Consider the following 7,500-nt stretch of genomic DNA (forward strand, 5'->3'; position numbering starts at 1 on the left):
AATGGTGTTCCCGCCGGATGTGAAGAAGCACTGCTGCCAAAGGGAACTTCCGGTCCCCTCCTCCCTTCCCGCGCCTTCGTCGCCGCCTGCACCCTCGCCTGCCTCCTCGCGCTCCCCCCCGCCTTGGGGATTCCGTCTCGACTGTCTACGTTCCTCGTTATTTCCCTCTATCTCTGTCTGTCTGTCTGTCTCTCTCTCTCTTTTTCTTACTCTCTCTCTCTCTCTCTGTCTCTCTTTCTCGCTCTCTTTCTCGCTCTCTCTCTGGCTGGCTCTCTCTCTCTCTCTCTCTCTCTCTCTCTCTCTCTCTCTCTCTCTCTCTCTCTCTTTCTCTCTCTTTCTTTCTCTTTCTCTCTCTCTCTCTCTCTCTTCTCTCTCTCTCTCTCTCTCTCTCTCTCTCCTCTCTCTCTCTCTCTCTCTCTCTCTCTCTCTCTCTCTCTCTCTCTCTCACCATCCCTCTTCTCCATGATATAAAACAATTTCTCACTCTCTGTCTACTTTACTATACGTTTCTCTTGAAAGTATTACAAAAGAGCTTTCTTCTAAGATCTACGTCATCTTCACTAAATTCTGACATGTTATATTTGGTATAGAAATGAGAGATGGTAAACACACACACACACACACACACACACACACACACACACACACACACACACACACACACACACACACACACACACACACACACACACACACACACACACATTATGTACATGCTAATATATATATATATATATATATATATATATATATATATATATATATATATATATATGTATATATATGTATATATACATTCATGGTTGGAAATGACAACAGAAGGGTCGCCAGAATACGATTTGAGATCCTGGGTGACGGGTGACGACAAAGGGTCAGGGGTTGGGTCAAAGGTTAGGTCAAACTCTCCGGTTACCAGCTGTCCTGAGTACCGCACAAACTCGCCAGACTTTCCAAAAACGTCGGGAGATCGGAACACCTGCCGCCCATAAACACTTCACACGACCCTGATGCCTCGAGCTCGAAACAGGACACGGGGAATGGGCGAGGAGGCGGTTCCTTCCTCCATTTGCGTGAATTTTGCTCATTGAGACTCATCCGAAGGCCAAGGGTATGCTAATGAGTCGAAGCCAGAGCACTTGTTCTTGGATGCATTTGATACATAAGAATAAGTAACTAAGACGTAGCGGTATGGAAAATAATTCCTGACAGAGCTAACGCCTTCCGCTGGCGTTCGCGTACCGTCGACGGCCTGGAAGTGTGACCTTCTTTCCCCGGGTAAACTTGACACGTTTCTCCCTCTTTTCCCACGTGGTTTCATGAATGGCAAATGCCTTATCTAGCGGCCTGATAAACGCCTGTAGTCTCGCCAGGTCAATCAGACTTCGTACCCTTCCAGGCTCGCAAACACGTGCACAATCCGTGGAAGCAGGGTGAAGCGCCTCCGACCCGCGGGCCACCTCGGCAAACTCGAAATGGCAAGGAAATCAAGAATGCAACGAATTTCTGCAATAAAAAAAGCGGCAACTCCCACAAAAATCCCAAACTAAACTTTCGCGAAAAACACTTGTCGCGGTGAAGCAATGGCTGCCTGTTGCTCCGTACAACCAAGGGTGCGAGAGCGGACTCAGCCCCATTCATAAACTGCGGCCCATTTCAAGAGTGAGATTCATTTGGTTCCCAACAAAATACACAGTCTTGGTGTGGACGAGGTCAAACTAATGACGTCACACTTATCAGCCTTTAGCGGACTGTGAATGGCAAGCTTTGGGAGATAGAAAAGACAAAATGCCTCCATATGGCAAGACCACACGAACAGTCGCTGTCGCCATATGTCGAGTTCGAAATACCAGCACCTCCCTCGAATCGACTTTGCACTCGACACATACCCAAGTCATGACTGTCTCGACCGAGTTCTATCCTCCGATCAGGGGTACGTAACGGTAACACGCATCAATCCCGATAAACACAAGATAAAAACTAACCCGCGGATTGAAGCCACGGCCGACATGTGGCATCTCATGGAGTTCTCAGAGGCCGGTGGCTCGGCGAGACTGGCAGTGTGAAGACTGTGTGGCCTTGCCTGTCTCTCCCCTTACTAGACACATGCATACATACTCGCACTCATACATGCTCATAACCTTTAAAATCCGCCACAATAACAGGGCGAGGGGCAACAGCAGAGCCTCCGCCCGCACGTGCGCCGGAAGCGCTGGTTACGTGCCACGAGGACTGGGGAGCAACGCTGGGAAATCTAATCTATTTGTCCCAAAACATTGCAAGCATGTTTCTCAGTAAGCACAATATAAACACGCCTGGGTTCGCGAAGCAGTGCCATCCAGTGCCACTGAAATATGACCACGTAGCGACACAGCACAGGAACAAACTAACATTACATCCGACTGTTAAAACATACCAAATAAATACAACAACTCCTCCATCCCGAAAGAATAATCAACGTAAACTTTGACAAATACATTATTGTGCATGCAATAGTACCTAGAAAAACATTTCAAAGTGAACTCAACATCGAACTCAAACTTTCGTTGCGGCTTCTAAGTGACTTGCAGATCAACCTAACTGATAATCAGAGTTCATTGATTGGGTATTACTCAGTCAATCAATACGCATCAAATTACAAGATTACAAATGAAAAATACAAAAGCATCGAGATGTATGTAAGGGTGAGCAGCCATTTCAAACGCACGGGGATTTTGAGCCTTATGGCCCAACCTCGTAGTGGTGAAGAGAAGCCTCGCTGGATGCCGGATCCTGCGCGTCTCTGCTCCACCAGGGAGAAATTTGCGTATATCTCATCAGCCTTCCTTCGGGCACGGGAGAAACCGCGCTGGCGACACCCTGCCTCGTCTGCCTGGCCACGCACGCCCGCGACACCCACGGCAGATCCTCCTCTGCGACCCGGGACCTCCTCTCCACTCCGCTCGCCCTCCAGCACCTCCTTCGGCCGCGCCTCCTTCTCGAAGTCCTGGCCCTCCGCCTTGGTGTTCCTCGGGCCCTGCGACTGTAGTCTCTAGGGACGAGACGCGAGGGGCTTGGCAAGTGCACTTCCATTCACCCGCCCTCCCTGGCGCTGCGTGTCACTGGACTTCACAGTGCACGGTTAATTCCACGGTTTACGAACATTTATCATTGTTGCAAGAATCATGGAATTGTTAAATTCATAAATTACGAAGTAATAAATACACACACTGTACAATAAGCACACATTGCTGGCCTTCCGAGCCCGTTCTGTAGCACACCACAACTATTCATTGATTCACCACTTTCAGGAAGTGTTGTCAGGTAATATATATTCCATCCTGGCTTGGCGTACCATTCCTGAAAGCTCAATTCCAGTTCACAGACGGCTCCCTTCCCCGCGCCCTGAGGAGAGCTCCTCGAACGGCGGCTGTGGCACCAACCTCGGCTTTTCGAGCTGCTCCTCCCTTACGTAAACCCGCTGCGCCCTTCGCCCTCGCTGCCCCGCACTCGGTTTGCTCACTGTCACACACTGGGCAAGGGGCAGGGAAGGTCCTCGCACTGTCCCCAGGTCGGTGCTGTCGTAGTACTCCCCGCCTGGTCGAGGTTCCCCCAGGTCGAGCACAGGCGGTCTCGGGCGCAGGTCTGCCCCACCACCACCAACACATGCCACATTTTCACCACTTTTCTACCACTGGTACACACTCCGCCACTCGCTTGCGATACTTCCAATGTCGCTTGAGGCACGATACGTCGGAGAACTTGTGTCTAAAGTGTTGCAGGTCCTTCGTGGTGGTTGTTGAATCACGGCCTAGAAAGCTTCAGGTTTTTATGAATGAGCCTCAACTGCTCACCAACATTGAATGAAATGGCTGCTCACTTCTACACCACGTCTCTTGATAAAAACTTACCTATTTCCACAAATTCTCATCAGTAGGTAAATCCAGAATTGAAGATTGGACAGAGGACGCGCAAATATGAAGAGAGTTAATCCGAAATGTCGATTATAATCCTTAGGAGCGCACGGCAGGAGTGTTCACCCTCTCACAGTTGGACCAAATATGGACCCTGAGCGTCAGCGCAGCCTAGGCGAGCCGGGCGAGGCCATTTGCGCAGCCGAGGGGGAGGACACACCTCACATCCTCATCGTCGCTACACGCATAGTGAATAATTATTGAATTACTTTGGGAGTATGCTTGTTATGTATGTACTGAATGTCTCGCTAAAGAATGTGCATGAAATCACCTTTTCGTAGGCCATTTCTTTTTCAGGTGATTTACATAACGATGAAATACTGAATGTAAGCTGTTTTTAATACTATCTTTGCTAAAATCTCCAATTCATTATAAATCCCTGTATCCTTGTTTTATCACATTTCCCAAAAGAATAAATGAATGAGCCCATTAACTCGATAAAACGTATTACCGTAAGCCCGCAAAACAGAAAAGTGTGAATTTCCCCACAAAATAGAGAGAGGTTGGGGCTAGAAGCAACAAGCGTCAGTTTCATTCATAAGAGCGAATCCCGCGCTGCCAGACGTACGAGGAAATTTCCCTCTACGGCTAGAATTGCGTAAATACGCCACTTTGACATCGGGCCACATTCTGAGAGCATTCCGTGCACATTCAACACATCATGGGCACTCGGCACAACCGTCATGGGCCCGAGATAAGCCAAAACATACAACACAGCCTCGATGACCCCCACGCCAAAACAGGATAGGGGGGAGGGGGAGCGGGAGGGAGGGGGGGCGAGCGAGGAGACACACAAATAGTCGTACAAGGAAGGGTGCGCCAACTATTAATGCGCATATCTGAAGGAGGTGCCGTGGCTCGCTGCTGACTCATTCACCATATCGTCATGCCACAACCTCAGTCGACCTCAGCATTACTGGGAAGGAACTTATTCGCTGGAAGATGAGGCTGGGTTGCGGCCGGTCACGTGACGAGGGGTCCTGAAGATCGATATAATAATATATAGTGCTGTCACTTTGCCGTTCTAGTAAAAAAAAAAAAACATTGTTCGATATATATATGTATATATGTATATTATTTATCCATTTGGGGATATATGAAATTTTGCCATATGAATATAGTTTATACATTACAAAATCGCCATAATATTCTTTCATTGATGGATTTAGTCAAAGTTTCTCTCCTCTTTGAAGTACGCAAAAAAAAAAAAAAATCTTCTATAAAATCTTCTCAAACGTCACACAATCACTATCTTCAATCCAAAAAAAAAAAAAAAAAAAAAAAAATCATATAAGACAAAAGCGCACACTTAAAAAAGACACTCACACATCCGACCACCTACACATTGAGGCCAATTTACCACTTCCATCCAATAGAATATGTCATTCACATCTTATGGAATATTTTTTCTCCTCAAACCAGCTGTGAGACGATTTTCGGAGGGAGGAGGAGAAGAGGGGGGTGGGGGGTGGGGGGGCGAAGAAGATTTTGCAGCGGGGTACATCTTGTGTGGGTGCGATACACACGCAAACATGATACGTATGAATGACGGCGTAGTTAAAGTGACGGGTGTTGGGAGACGGGCTGGGTGTGGGAAACGGACGGAAACGGGTTAGGTGCTGTACGTGGGTGTCTGGTGCATGTGCAAGTTGCGTGTGTGTGTGTGTGTGTGTGTGTGAGAGAGAGAGAGAGAGAGAGAGAGAGAGAGAGAGAGAGAGAGAGAGAGAGAGAGAGAGAGAGAGAGAGAGAGAGAGAGAGAGAGAGACAGGCAGAGAGAGAAAGAGAGATAGATAGACAGAGAGAGAGTGTGTGTGTGTGTGTGAATGTTCGTGTTTCGGAGAAAATTTAGCTTTCGTGCGAATGTACCGACATATACTGTCTGCAATAAGCAATAATGATGAATGACAGGCAAGTCTAAGCGAGTGGCAAGGAAACATAAATCAAATTAATCGATAATACGAATGAAAAAGGGCCGGAAACTGGAGACAACGGAAATCAAAGTGCAATTAACAGATGATAATGAATACGACCCGACAACATAGATAATAATAATGAAAAAAGAATATACATTAAAAAAAAAACGTAAAAGATAGACAGAAATATTCGATTCATAGGCCTTCATTAGCGAGGAACGAAAACAAAATTGCTTCCCGATAGTGAAAATTTATCATTTAAGTCTTCCATGAATGAAATGAAAGCTTTTATGAATGGAGGCGTCTGGTGCCGGTTGCAACACTTGGATGACCAGAATACGTGGATGAACGGAATGTGTGGTTGGTTGTTGGTGTTGAGAAATGATATGCTCGTCAAGGGACCGGAAGTGGGCCGTGACGTCACCGGAGCTAAGGGTTGGGTGAAGGGGGAGGTGGGGGGGAAGGCTGCGTAGAGTTGCCAGCGCGGGAATTTTTCGGTTGGATTAATTTCCTTGTGATGCTAGTGCAAGAGGGAGGGGAGGGGAGGGGTAGCGGGGTGGGGAGGCGGGTTCATGGGTCGGGCAGTCGGAGGTGGGGGTAGTAGGGTTAAGAGGAGGTGGGGGAGGGGGGGGGTGAGGGGCGGAGGCGAAGGAGAGGAGCGGAAAGAGCAAGACTTTTCCATTTTCGTTAGAGAAAGGGTTCAAAGGAAGTTGCGATGACTGACATGACAGCGAGGAAAATGTTCGCACCAAGACGTGTCACAAAAATGATGATGATATTAATAATCACACGAGTGCCTTCTCGCTGTGTGGCCTTCATGACTATTGCAATGATGACTATTTTGGCCATTAGAAATCGTAATTGCACAAAACAAATTGCAGTGTTAATCGTCGCAATCATCACCATACTTGCAATAAAATCAACAATAACGGTGATATTTTCATCATCTTCACTACCATGTTTCCTTAATTACTAAATCCATAAATAATTATTATTTTTATTACTGTGTGTATTTGTGATGATAATAATAGTAGCAATGGTTATAAAAATATTAATTATAGTGAGAGTGTAATAGTAATGGTGATAATGGTGATAGTGCAAGTAAAAATAATAGTAATGCCAATAATTATAATGATAATTGATATCGTTCTTATCAAGAGACACTGTTGATATTAATATAAACGATAATGATCCATATACTAATTAATGACAATGAAAATGATGGCAATAGTAATATTCAAGATAGTAATGACAGTAAAAATGACGATGATATTGATAATTGCAATGATAATGATAGTAATAAGTTCAATGATAATAATGATGGGGATGATACTATTACTTACTACTACTACTTCTACTTCTACTACTACTACTACTACTACTAGTACTACTATTATTACCATCACCACCACTACTACTAAATATGATGATAATACTGATAATGATAATGATGATAATGATAGTAATGATAAAAATAATAATGGTAATAGTAATAATAATAACAATAACAATGGCAATAGTAATAATAATGACAATAACAATGGTAATGATAATAATAAGGAAAATAAGAATAATTTGAGTCACGTTAATTATTATGATAAGAACAGTAACAATAAAAATAGTAGTGATAATAATAA

General features: G+C 45.3%; 1 protein-coding gene across 1 annotated transcript in view; it reads right to left on the reverse strand.

The window, feature by feature from the left end:
* Nucleotides 1–4,044, reverse strand: part of LOC113828251 (protein sprouty) — a 14,604-nt gene extending 10,560 nt beyond the window's left edge. Inside the window, exon 1 of the mRNA XM_027381189.2 lies at nucleotides 3,888–4,044. The gene's annotated coding sequence lies outside the window, so the exon portion shown is untranslated. The remainder of the gene's footprint in view (nucleotides 1–3,887) is intronic.
* Nucleotides 4,045–7,500: the final 3,456 nt, after the last annotated feature.

Source organism: Penaeus vannamei, chromosome 9 (assembly GCF_042767895.1).
Source record: "Penaeus vannamei isolate JL-2024 chromosome 9, ASM4276789v1, whole genome shotgun sequence".
Taxonomy (NCBI): domain Eukaryota; kingdom Metazoa; phylum Arthropoda; class Malacostraca; order Decapoda; family Penaeidae; genus Penaeus; species Penaeus vannamei.